Here is a 14,126-nt window from a genome sequence, read left to right on the forward strand (position 1 = left end):
TCTGTTTACTTTACTCCCTCTGCGTTTGTACTCGCCGATGTGTCAGTCAGCCAACAGATGTCGTTTCTCTGTTTGCGCTCAGCTAACAGTGTCATCGTTCAGTCATGCAAACTGTTCAGCCAAAGTGAGACCAATTATTTGGGGTTTTATGTGTATTCCTCTATCTCTGTAAGGAATATTGTGATTTTTTGAGTTGGACAAAAATTAGACATCTTTAGAAAAAACAGATTTGGGAAGAATCATATTATAGAAAAATGAAAACTTTAGTTGTAAAATTTTGACATTTTGGGTAGACGTTTGGCAATTTAAAAGAAAAAAGGGAAAATGTGGAAAGTTAACCCTATGATGCCCTTTGTATCATATTTGATACATGAGTTTCTGAGACCTCAATCTCATCAACATCAATACTTGCCATAATTTCAAAATGTTATGGACAAAACTCTTTTTTTGGTCTAAAATGAACTTTAACAAAAATGGCTCAAAACACGCAATATATCAACTATATCATATACAACATGATATATCTCAAAAAGTTGTGAATTTTGTTTTACGGTTAATAAGCATCTCAGCTCCCCAAAAACATCTGAAATCTTTGGCTATTAATTGATGGGTTGGGTCTTACAGGGTTAAAATCATTTGGAAAGTTACTCATGGACATTATGAAAAAGGGGAACATTATGGATAAATTACAGCTTCAAGAACAAACATATGGACAATGGTAAACTAAGGACAGATGTATAAATTGAAGAAAGAAAGAACATTTCCTAATATTTCTGTAAAGCTAGGGCATTGGAAAATTAACACAATTTGGGCAAAGTAAAGCAGCTTGTGTCACAATGGCCACAGGCCGATAGCTAAACTGGACTCAAACGCAGATAACCAAAACAGAGACGGCTCGTACGTTTTAGAGTGTTTGTTTATTAGGTCAACAGGTGAATTCGTGGCAAAGTGTTGCTAATGGTGTGGCCGTGGGTCAGTGGGGTGAACGGGGAATTGGCAGGTAGCATGGATGCATGGATAGTCAGGGTGAACTTGGCTTTGAGGGAGAGGCGGTGAGGATCCAGGTGAGTAGTAGCAAATGGTGGCTGACCTGAGTTCTGCTGTGTTGGAGGTGGTGAGTGGTGGCTGGAGGGCAGGTAGGTGAGGTCCTTTGTATTGCTCCAGAATGTGAGGATAATCTGAGGAGAGCTGAGGTTGAATGCAGTGGCAAAGAAGGTCCTGGAAAACTATAGCGAAGGAAGGAAGGAAGGAAGGAAGGAAGGAAGGAAGGAAGCCCCTTAGAGCCAATACCAATGTGTGGTCATTGACAACCTAGTGGTGAAGGAGAGTCTCAGTGGAGCTTAAATCTTCAACCTGATTACCCAGAGTCAGCCTCAGGTGTGCAGGACTGCAGGAGGGATGATGGCTCCGCCCAGGGGTGGAGACCAAGGAAGGAAGGAAGCCCAGGGGTGGAGACCAAGGAACTCAGGTGCCTGATGGAACTTTCCAGTCAAACCTCCAGATCCTGACAGCTTGGTAAGAGTGGGCATTTGTGAAAAGTGTCTTTGATGAATTCTCAGCATTTTGGGATATTAAACCATTTTTTAATAAGTGGGGGAAAGTATGATATGTTAAGGCAGTAGTTTTCAACTGTGAAAAGTAAAACATTTCCTTCAGAAATTGTGGCATTTTGGGAAATTTGAGCAATTTAGTTCTTGCTGCAAACTGTTATTGCAATTTAGCATTTTTATCACTTTCTAACTGCAGAAACACACATTTTTCACAAATTTGGCACGAGTATGTGTATCAGTGGCAGCAGGCATGATTCCAGATCCCATCACTGTAATTACAGATGGGCCAACACATTGCTTTTTTGGCAGACTGTATTTTCTTTCTTGCTGAAAGACAAACTTGAGTTGATGAGTGGCAGCTGCACACAGAGACACTGAAGGTGATCTGTCAAAGAGGCCTCGTTGATGCTAGCGATGAGTGAAATTTGCTGGAAATGTTCGCAGTTAATTATCTTTGCAAAGCCGTTGGAACATTTTTTTTTTTTTTTTTATCTGACTTGAGGAAAATGAAAATATTCAGTCTTTATAATCAGGGTAAGGGTTTAAGTGTCCTTAAATAATGTATTTCCATGTCAATTGTTCTGTAGCTGAGGTCAGCATTTAAGTGCAAGGATTTTTAACAAGCTGCATTCACAGAGTAAAGAATAAGAAATTCAGTGCCTCAATAAATGCGTTTGATTTCCTGAGCCTGTCCTCTCAAGGAGAATCGGTTGTTCCAAAACATTTCTGTACATTTTCAGTGCCATATTTATATTTCTGAACTCTGAGAAAGTTTTACATGATTATAGCAGAAAATTATGACACATCAACAGGTCTTAAGATCCTCCAAAGGGAGGATGATGGGGTGGATGGCTCAAGATAATGTTCTTGGACTTCAAAAAAATGCCTGCTGCTTACTTCTGTATTTCTTCTCCAAGTTAGTATTTTTTTTTTAAGATGACCACAGTCATTGAAAAATCTCAAAGTATGTCTGCATACAGTCCTGTGTCAGACCATTGTCTCATGATTGTGTTGATTTACTTTTTAGATAATACTTTTTTTTTTTTTCTTTCCTTCACTCACTGTTAGATTTAGAGGCTAAGGGTATTAAAGGTTAGGAAATGATTCTAGATTAGAATAAAATAAACTCTGCATTGTAATTATAAATTAGTATAAATTAGTACATCATTAAAATGTCTTGATGGCAAAATTTCTTCACATTTTATTCATTTCCTTGGTCACTAGAGTAACTGTCTTAAGGACTGACAGGGACAACAACAATTATGATGTCACCTGAGGGGTATACCGTGAAACCGGTGACAAAACCTTGAATTCCAATCACAGATAACATGTATCACAATGGTATTCAGCTTTATCTGTTAAACAGTGCCTTTGGCTTCTGGTTTTGAGTGTTCTCACAGAAAAGGGATATCTGACAAGTCATTTGAACCAAGTGAGAGCTACTTTGAACAGTTCACATGGGTTCTTCATAGTTATTCCCAGCAGGCAAAAAAGTAATGCTGTTAATATGACAGATGCTCTCAAGTGGTCTGAATACTTATACTAGAATCATTAGAAACCAGAGGTGTACTTCTGTGTGACACACATGGCGATATGAAGGTCATAAAGACCTAGACTTCACAGGATTAAATGGAGCAAACTCAAATTATGTGGGGTGGCACAGACGGCTGATCTGTGCTTTATGGTCTGACTGAACAAGGCTGAACAAACCCAGAATGTTTATGAAACACACAAAGAGCATGCCCAAGCCATCACTCACCTAAATAGATGGTTATTTTAACTTGTATCTTGTTCAAAATGTTGATCAAATGTTAGAAAGCTGGATTATCCAGTTTATGGTTAATTAACAAATGGTTTTTCTGTCAGGCTCACCATGGCTGTCGTGTCTGGTTTCAAAACACTGACGGCAAAAGCAAGTGGAATCTTCAAAACCGTCACTTCAGTCACTGATGGATGAGATTTGTCCTTCCGCAGTCCCCAATAATTACTACTTCTCCTAGGGTATATATTTAATGTCTTATAAGTTTGTGCGGTACAGCCAATCACTGGCCAAAAAACCCAAAAAACTAACTTTATTTCTGAATTGTGATAGAGCTGATGTGTCATTTTTTGTTTTGCTTTTGTTTATTAAATTAATTGGAACATTAATGAAAATTGTGCCTTTGACTAATAAACTTTTGAAAATTCAAACTGGTGTGTTTTATTCATGGGGAAAGATCAGAGAGAACTAAACAAAGATAAGCAGGGGAAAAATATCTCACATCCAGCCTGTCATATTTTTACATAAACCCCTTGTTAATTCTTTTATTGTTACTCTCCTTTGAAGGGGATTGCTTCTAATCTGCATCCTGTTATTGCAGACAAACAAATATGCCATTAAAATACTGGTAGCTGTTTAATTACTAGATTGTTTTTTTTTTTAATTCAGTACATAACAAAATTCATACATCAGCATGCATTGTTGGCTTATTTATGATTGTAGCCTGAGTACAAATTTAAAATGGATAATTATAATTTTACATCATTTTAATCAGGCAGATAAGAAACTGAATTCTTGGTTTTATATCCAAATTTAACATTGCACACTGGAGTTGTCTGAGAAGTCAGAAATGAATCAAGCATGACATTCATCAATTCATCCTGCCATACATTTTTTTTTTCTGCTTATCGAGGGCAGGGGGTTGTGGGGGCAGCAGCTCATGTCCTCCAGCTTGTCCAGGGGAACACCAAGGCGTCTAAAGGCCAACTGAGCGATATAATTTGTGTCGTTGCTCTTTCCTGGGGCATCCTCCTAGTGGGACATATTTGGGACGCCTCATTAAAAAGACAACCAGGAGGCATCCTTGTCAAATGCACGAACCACCTCAACTGACTCCTTTCGATGTGGAGGAGCAGCTGCTCTACTCTGAGCCTCTCCTGCATGGCTGAACTCCTCACCCTATCTCTAAGGGCCAGCCAGTCAAGCTCATTTTTGTTGCCTATTTGCGATCTTGTTCTTTCAGTAACTACCCACAGCTCGTGACCAAAGGTGAGGGTTGGGACGTAGATCGACCGGTAAATTGAAATATTTGCTTTTACACTAAGGTTCTCTCTTCACCACGACAGACCAGTGCAGCAATAATCCATCTATCGCTCTCCCATTCTCCTCACTCATGAACAAGACCACAAGATTCTTAAACTTCACTTGAGGCAGGAACTCATCCTTGATCTAAAGTGGGCGCCCTTTTCTGGCTGAAAACCATGACCTCAGATTTGGAGATGCTGATTCTCATTCACTCAGCTTCACACTCAGCTGTGAACAGCTCCAGTGTGAGCCGGAGGCCGTCACCTGATGAAGCAAAATTCTGTACATAAATGTCATAAACAGAATCGGCAACAAAGGGCAGCCCTGGCAGAGTCCAACACCCACCAGGAATGAGTCCAACTTATTACTGGATATGCAGACCAAACTCTTGCAACGGTTCTATAAGGACTGAATGGCTCATAGCAATGGGCCAGACACCCCATACTCCCGAAGCACCTCCCGCAGAGTACTCAGAGGGACACAGTCGAATGCCTTCTACAAGTATAAAAAACACATTGGAGTTTACCCAGTCAGGCATGCACCCTCAAATATCTTCGAAAGAGTCTGAAACCTCAGTATACACTACCAGTCGAAAGTCTGAACCTTCTCATTTAATGTTTTTTCTTTATTTTTACTATTTCACTACTTTCTACAGGTCAAGAAGTAAACAAAGCAAAGGGTGGTTATTTTGAAGAATCAAAAATGTGTTTTTATGAGTTATTTCACACATTTTTTGTTTACTACATAATTCTGTATGTGTTTATTCATAGTTTTGGTGCATTCTGTGAGAATCTATAATGTCATGAAAATAAAGAAAAACCAATACATGAGAAGGTGTGTCCAAGCTTTAGTGTATAGCGAGAGAGAGACTGATATAAACAGAGACAATGTGTTGGAGTAATATTTTAATACATTTTCTAACGAAAATATAAAATTTATTAGATAAATTTCTGAATCCAGTTTGAGAGCAAAATGATAAAAGAAGGGGTATTTTTATTGGAGCTTTCTATTGAACATTCAAAACACAATTCACCACAAACTATGCGATCTACCTGCCTCCTGCATTATAATCATCACAGTCAGGGACAAAAACAAGTGAAAGTTCATCCCGTTTGTTTGGTTTAAGTTGGTTGGTTGGATCACTGGTTATAAAACTGCAATCTGTTTGTTAAACCTGACATTATTTTTCATTTCCTGATCCAAATATCCCTTCAGGCCCCAAAAGCAAACACTGAGGCTCCACTGAGAGTTAAAAATACTCCCAACTCTTTCAGTGCCAAGAATATGAATAGTGTGGCTGTTCTCCCAAGGGTTACCAAGATTCCATTTCACTTTCTATCTAAAGATAATAAATGGCTGACTGAAATATCTCTGAAAACTAAATATGGAGCACTAAATGCCAACCCCATTTAGAGGGTGAATGGAGTTGGGTTAGTTGATAGATAAAGATGTGCTTTCTTGTGGCAGGCTACAGAGCTAGGGCCGATCTAAACAAATCAGCACAGGGAAAACTCTGTATGAGGGTCAAATTGTTCTCAGTCAAAGTTGAGACTCTTTTATGTGCAGAGACAAATGCAATCTGATGGCAGGAAGAAATGCCAAAAATGAGCTACCAAGAAAACATGTGAGACGATCCATACACAACAGCAGGTTAATTATTAAGGTGTTACCTTCTAATTTGGTTCACTCACTAGAAAAAAGTCCTGATCTCTAAGCGTTATGTCCTCACTGAATTCTTGTTGAGTGATTCTTTTCTGAAGTGTTCAAATATTTGGTGTCTTGGACTTATACTCAGGCTTGCAATGTTTTGATTTTTACTTTTGTTGGACTATTTTGGACATCTGCAAAAGTATATATTCAGTCACTAATGGATGTGGACGGACACATCCACGAGTGGGCCATTAGTCAGATTTCAAGAGGTTGCTTAAGGATTTTGAAAACCAGAGTTTCTATTTTCTCAGGTGTAATCTTGCACTGTAAATTTAAAAGAAGTTAGCAGAACTCCAAAAAATTCAGTGACTTGGACGAAATGTTTCTCCCAATGAAAATGCTACGTCCAGATGAACAGAAAAGGTGTTCGAGAGACTCAAATAACAATTCTGACTTTCGAAAGGCTGACCTGCAGCAACATGTTTCTCCCCAAAAAGTTCAGCCATTTCTCTACGTGGTCAAATCACTAAAGATTAAGTTTTCTCTGCGCTTTTACCAGTTCATGCCAATTACCTAACAATTATTCCTGGCCTTTTCTTTTTATTAATTCTGAATTCTTCATTAATTCCATCTCCTTAAATTTGAAACATTGCACTTCATCATAATAGCTGAATCAAAAAATAAAATAAAATATAATAAAATACTACATTATAACCAGGGGTGCACATAAGTGGTCCGCAGGTGCGCATGCGCTTTCAAAATAAAAGACGTGCACCATATTAGAAGTTTGCGTACATAAGATTTTCTGGAGGAAGACAGACATTTGTTTAGATCTCTTAAAGATGTTGAAGAAGCTCCTTTAAGCAATTACTTTGGTGTTCCTCCACCTCCAAAGAAATGTCAGGAGTCCGAACTGCAAAAGAAGCGCGTATTCTTGGGAAACCTTAAAAGGCACTGTTTTTGTCCACTAGAGTGGGATTTAAGAGTTATAAACAAATGTCTGTCCTCCTCCAGAAAATCTTATGTATGCAAACGCACGTTGCAACCTCTTATCTGGTGCGCCTCTTTTATTTTGAAAGCGCATGCGCACCTGCGAACCACTTACGTGCACCCCTGATTATAACACACTGTCTACAGTTTAAAAACTTAGTCTGTCTCTGCAGTGGCTTCAATAAGTTATTAGCTGCTAGTCTATTAATTGTTATATAACAGTGCAACCGAATGAGAATTGCTTTGCTGAGATTTCACTAAAATGGCTTAAAATCTAAAGAATATTAGAAAAATTTGTGTGATGCAAACAATGCTGGCAACGGTCAACAGTGATGAATGCAGAGGGACTTTACAGCTGATGGTTCTGCCTTTCAATGAGTGTTCAATCATGCCCGCTCAAATTTCATAATCAAACAACTGCTGACTGACAAGTGGGCAAACCTCCGTATTTGACCTCACTAGTGGAGTCTTTATTTAAAGAAAATACAATTTTATTTTATTTATTTAAAAAAAAAAGGAAATTAAATAAAAAAGGTAAGTTGACTGTTTTTAAATAATTCAGTTGGGGCTGATTTTTTAAATTCTGAAATAAAAAATAATTTACTGCAATGAATTTAAGTTATGAATTGTTTTTTTTATGTCACAAAATGTTTCAAAAAGAAATAAAAGCCACCAAAAAAACAACACACAAAAAAGAATTGTCTTATCTCAGAATTTAAATCAGTCCAGTTGTCATATCAGACTAAAAACTAACACCTTTTGTGTTTGGGAATCCAAACCTTCCAAAGATTATTTATTGATGCTGTATAATTTAAATAAATAAATAAAATAAATAAAATTGTTTTTCAAGTAGCAGGTACTTAATATGCAAAATAGCTTAAGTTGATCAAAATAATAAGTTTGACTGTTTTCAAAAATTACATTTGCATTACTTAATTTATTTACTCACTTTGAGCTTTTGGGTTTATAGTGCAGAATTTATATTATTGCCACTACCAAAATTTTCATAAAATTTTTGCTTCTAAATAAGGTGTAACATTGACTGCTGAACTGGTAAATTGACTGCTTCATTGCTAAATCTACATTCTTAAGGACTAGAAATCCACTAGGGTCAAAACAATATGTTAAATTGACTATAATAAAACGTTTTGAGATTTTCTTTTGGGGTTTTTGTCATTTCTTTATTTATTTATAGTTTGATTGTTTGTTTGTTTTGTAATGCTTACCTTGCTTACCTTAACCTGAAAGTTTGGTTAACAGTATAGTTATCATTCAACAATATCTTTGTTAAAACTGAACCCAGCTAACATTTGGACACAGAAAGAGTATGGTTAGGTTATTACTTAACTAGTGAAAAGTACAATTGATATATAGGTCGTGGATGTAGCCACTGTGACATTTGGAACCAGAGCACTGGATGGTTCATACCTTAGGTTGTTGTGCTTTTTGATTTTACTTTGAACTATAATGTGCAAAACAAACATCATGTTGTATTAAATATCACCTGACACTAGTAACTGAGATTGTAAGTAAGTGTTTACTGCAGACATCGATCAATTGAGAATGAAGTTCCTTTTTCTGGCTTCCAAAGAGGTTAACCCCTGCTGGCCAATGGAAAAAATGCAGATTTAGGGCACTTTTGCGCTGGCTTCTCTTTAACCCAGGAGTTACAATCATGATTTAGATATGACTGATGAACTGACCGGGTTTGAACTGTGCTGTGCACATGGAACAGAAATGTTCTGGTTAGCTCTATATTGGTGCCCGAAGGCTTGATTTTCTTTTCCTCATTAGTTCAATTTAACATGACACATGTCTGATTTTTGTGACTTTCAATGGACTCAACATTTATGAGATACATTTGCTTATTTGTAATTTGAGATGAAGACAGATTCATAGTGAGATGCTCTTTGTTTCTTGTCAGTAGCTGACATCAGACCAGACATGCTCTGTGAACAGATAAAGCATTTAATGAGATTTTTGTTCTCCACACTCTAATGACCATTTCTGTGAATTGCCACATCGTTCTCTATCATCCTTCACTGTTCGGTTAGAGAAGCACTTATGGAAAATCATTTGCATTATCATAATGTAGACCTTAATACGCCATATCAATCCACGTCAGCAGCCTATAATTCTCTTCCATCCATCCGCTAGCCTCAGTCATTAAGGGTCAACGCCACTGACTCTTTCCCCAATGCCGACAATTATCCCATCAACTCAAGACAATAGGGGACATATGGGCTGAAATAAGCTATCACTCTCCGTCTCCCCTGTGCAGAGACACCGATCTCTCTCCATCCACTCTCCAATATTTTCTTGTCAGTCATTCTCCATCTCCTCCTTCTCTCTGCTCCCCACAGTTTTCAATCAATACCTCTTCCTCTGTCTGTATTTTCCTCTCACTTTACTTTCCTTACCTATTCTGCTCACTTCTCTCTGCCAATAACCACATGGAGCAAGCTTGTAGGTAAAATTTCACTCCTTTAGGATTTTCTAATTGTTGGACAACACAAAGCTCAAAACAGAAGAGCAAACATATCCAGGTTGTTCTGCCAAATAATAAAGAAAAAAACTGGATGCTGACATGCCTAAGAGTAAACACCATGGCTAGAAGACAAAGGTTAACAAACTACATTTGTCTCTTCATACATTCAATGATATAGAAACATATTAAGATGTTTCTGTTCTGTGGTGTCCAAGCTACATTAAACTATCTGTAGCTTATGTGATGTTTATATCTGCCCAGGAACTGCAGATGGAAATGAGCTATTATCTAAATGTGCTACAAAGCAACTTTGCTCTAATGAACAGAGGACATTACAACTGTTGGTGTGCTTTGATGTTGTTTTGGCTTGTCATGAATGTTCTCATCTTTGTAATCTTTTTAAGGACACTGACTGTCCACGGATCTCTGCTGCCTTAGAATTGGGATACATGCTTCAACCTCAGGGATACACCAGGCACTGTTGACCAGATCCTGTCAGGGTGCTGGGTCAGTGGCCCAGCATTTTGAGTGTTTTTTCTTATTTTTATTTGTTTTTTGCTGTATTAGAGAAATGTTAAGTTCTAGTGTTTACTTTTAGTATGTCTTAGTTAGGTTTTAGTTTTTCCCATCATCCATGGTTCCCTGTTTATGTGTCATTCCCTATTTTCTGTGTAGGTCTATCTTGTCCTCTGTGTATGTCTTTTAAAGTTATGCCCATGTCTTCCTCTGTCTCACCTCATCTCCCTTGTGATTTACATATTCCATAGTTTCATTCCATATTACCTATTTAGCTTAAATTTCTTCTAATTGGCATCTATGACTGTGTTTGAGCTCCATACTTCTTCTTTTTGAAACTGCTGTTTTTCTTTTTGTATAAATATCCTGTGAGGAACATTCAGATAAATGTGACTGAATATCAGTGTCACTCATATTTAAAGTGTAAACAAGGGAAATAGTGTTCTGTAAAAACATCAGTTAAAGTTTATTATAGAATAAGATATGACCAAAGTAAATTTTCGTTTTGATGAGGTCACGATATAGTTTTGTCTTCTAGGGATTAAATGTACTGGCACCTTCTTTTAATATGTGATGCATCGTTTTTGTGAGTTTTAGACTTCTAGAGCATCAGTGGGAGGACAAACCCGAATAAATTGCACAATATGTTATTAAACAATAAATAAATAAAAAAAACAACAACAATGAGGACCAAATGTTTTTTTTTTTCTTTTGACTTCTTGTCCCAGTCAAGACAAGCAATACAGGGCAGTTTGCCCGAAATCTTCCCTGAGTTGCTTCACTTGGCTTCCATTAAAAAATAGATCTAGATGATATTTTTAGCAACACATTGCAGAATTGTATCTGCTGTTACAACATCTACCCCTGGTCCTGAGTCCCCATGGTCTACGTTTTCTAGACTAAATGTTGTTGGAAGGTTCTTGTCCTCAAAAGCGGTTCTTCTTCTATGTCATTTGAACAATTTTACAAAATCTACAATTTTCTTTTGTCCATTGTAAAAAAGCTATTTTATGTCTTCCAGAAACATCTGATTTCTCATAACCAAAATAATCCAAGGTATACAGAGCAGTGTTTTGCATGTGAGATATTTAATTTAAATAATAAATACATATAGTGTCCAGAAATTCTACTTCAACTAAGAATAAGCTAGGGCAATGTTGGATTTTTAAATTTTCCATCTTTCAGATGTCCTTCTTGGAATTTCTAACAAGGGAAAGTTTTTTTTTGCAATTTTACTGTTGTTTCTTGAACAATCCTTTCACCAGTTAGAACATAAATGTAATTAAACGTGATCTCTTGAGAACCGGATAATTATGCCACTACTTCCCCATAATGCAAAGGGTGTGGGTGTGAATCAGCTTGCCATCTCAGACATTAGATGCAAACAAATGTGTTCTTCTTGGGGAACGTAACTTTTTAACATTAATTTTGTACAACTTCTCATGTTGTTCTACCACCACATTTCTTCACTGCACTACATGCTCTTGTAACCTCAAACCTGCCTGTTAAACATACTTTGAAAAATGCAGCATGATTGTCTTTTACCTTTCAGTTATCTGAGAAGGTATTTAATTTTTCAGTTTTAAATGTTTTGACATAAATGTTCTTAAACCTTGTTTTTGTTTGCTTTGTTGGCTGTAGTTTGCAATTAGATTAATATTATAATGGGAAAACATTTCCTTCATGTTAAAACAAGCTGCTGCCTCTTTATTTATCTCATGTTCAAGCTGGAAGACGAATGAAAGTTCTTCACAATTAGAACCATAGAGACCCATGTATTTCCACTTAGAACTAATTAGTATCTGGTTAGTGTAAATAGGTCAGAGTAGATATAGAACTGCAACTCAGAAAACCCTCTTTGTCACACACAACTGTAAACTTGCCATAACTGCCAAGCCTAAAATATTATAATTTACAAAAATATAAACAAACAAAACAAACCTTCAGAAAGATTGAAGGTCAAATTTTAGATGAAGCAAATGTGTTTAAAAATTTGTATCTGAACAAAAGCCACATTTTTTTCTTGTCAACAGCTAATTAAAAATAAATCCGCTAAGTCTTTAATTTTGATTTCACACAGCACACAAACCCCATTTTCACGGGTTAAAGTCCTGTGTTTCATCTTTAGCCACATTTACTCGACTATAGGAAGAGTTGCACTTCAGTACCCCCACAAACTTGCAACGCTATGGCATGGCGATCTTAGATTAATATTAACATGGCGTATATGATACATTGCCAACACGAGGACAACTACGCCAACTACGCGCATTGTTGAGCATATGGTGTAATCACTAATTGCGCCCACAGCCAGTCTATGGAGAGTATGTTCATTTTATAGTAATCCAACTTCCCTTAAGTTGGCCACAACTATTGGTGAGAAGATCTTAAAATGGATTCGTATCTACTGCCTCTCCCCCTTTCATTGAAAACATGTCAAAACTTTTACCCAGTGGACTTAGATTTTTAAACTTTGGCTCCAATGGGGCCCATTAGCCATGGACACCCTCCAAAGCACCTCTCTATAAACTTTGCAGTAGAAACTAATACTTTCTCAACATCAGCAACTATCAAACAGCAAGACTGAATATTGTTACATTAAATATTCGATAAGTTGTGTAAAAAACAACAACAACAACAAAATGCCGCAGAGTGAATAGTATAATGTGCTCTGTGGGAGTGCTTTTGTTGTGCACTCATATCCAGGCGAAGTGGGTGAGTGAGTATAACAGAGATTGAGAGAGGAGTTCAGATACTCCATCTCAGCTTGAGTTAATGGAGAGGGATTGAAGAGAAAAAGTGAAGGCCACTCAGATCTGAAAATTTAAGCTCAGTGTGCTGACAATGGGAGAAGTGGTTACGATGCACAGTTTGTCACAGTACAAAGCAACCTTACTGTGAGAATCGTGTTGGAGGACCCTTGTTACAATTTCCTGTAAGATCTCTAGCAGAAAAAAAAAATGAGGCTGGCGGGTTTTAGAGTGCTACTACAAATGTTCAAGCCATTAATCATGTCTTCTGCTGCTATTAAATGGTGATGATGTGGTGATGGATGCTGAGCTTTTATTGTCTTTTAAAAAAATGTTTGAAAGGTAGACTGCATACAGACCTGAAAAGTGGAAGTGCCTCAAAGCAGCATTATTTTCAGTATCCAGCAGAGCACAGCCTATGTGATTGCAAAAATAAGTCAAATCTTTTAGGTGTCTGTGGTAAAACAACCTTGCTGCTCACTTGATCTATGACCTCAGTAAACATTTTGCTGAAGAGTTAATTATTTTAACTGTTAGTTTTCAGTTTTTATGAATACAGAATGATGCTAATTTTGTAAATGATGGTCTCATTAATCAAAAAGTACGATAAAGGTGGCGAGAGAGTATGTTTTAGGCCAGGTTACTTGTAGATGTAGCTATACTGAATGATATCAGCATCAGAAGGAGGAACATGACAAGGTGGAGAAATACTAAGGGCTGAGACAAGAACTCTAGAAGATGTAGAGGGTGAAGGTAACAGTGGTCCCTGTGGTAATAGACAGCCCGCAAGAAGGGAAATTTTTTAATATGTTTTTTTTCTTTTGAATTGCTAAAACATGTCGAATGTGACATGTGTTTGTTTTTTATTCAGTCAAGGATATTTGTCTGTATTAAAATTTAAATTTCAGCTTTTTGTTGGTTTCAATAACCGCAGTTAAATATAAGTCATTTGTCAACATAATGTATATAAAAATCACTGATAACCCTGTATTTGTGCACCTAAAAGGAAATTAACAAAATATTGTTTCATATTTTATTACTGAAGCTGTAATAATAATACACCATCAGAGAATATCTATAAAGGTGTTTTTTGGGATTTAAAAAAAAAAACTTAATTT

General features: G+C 36.9%; 1 long non-coding RNA gene across 1 annotated transcript; it reads left to right on the plus strand.

The window, feature by feature from the left end:
- Positions 1 to 1,370: 1,370 nt before the first annotated feature.
- On the plus strand, positions 1,371 to 3,704 carry LOC102310546. The gene is made up of 3 exons (XR_317640.3): positions 1,371 to 1,515; positions 2,363 to 2,466; positions 3,417 to 3,704. It is a non-coding gene; the product is annotated as an uncharacterized LOC102310546 (long non-coding RNA).
- Positions 3,705 to 14,126: the final 10,422 nt, after the last annotated feature.

This window comes from Haplochromis burtoni, unplaced genomic scaffold (genome assembly GCF_018398535.1).
Source record: "Haplochromis burtoni strain Fernald_Lab_line unplaced genomic scaffold, NCSU_Asbu1 Contig_776, whole genome shotgun sequence".
Classification (NCBI taxonomy): Eukaryota; Metazoa; Chordata; class Actinopteri; order Cichliformes; family Cichlidae; genus Haplochromis; species Haplochromis burtoni.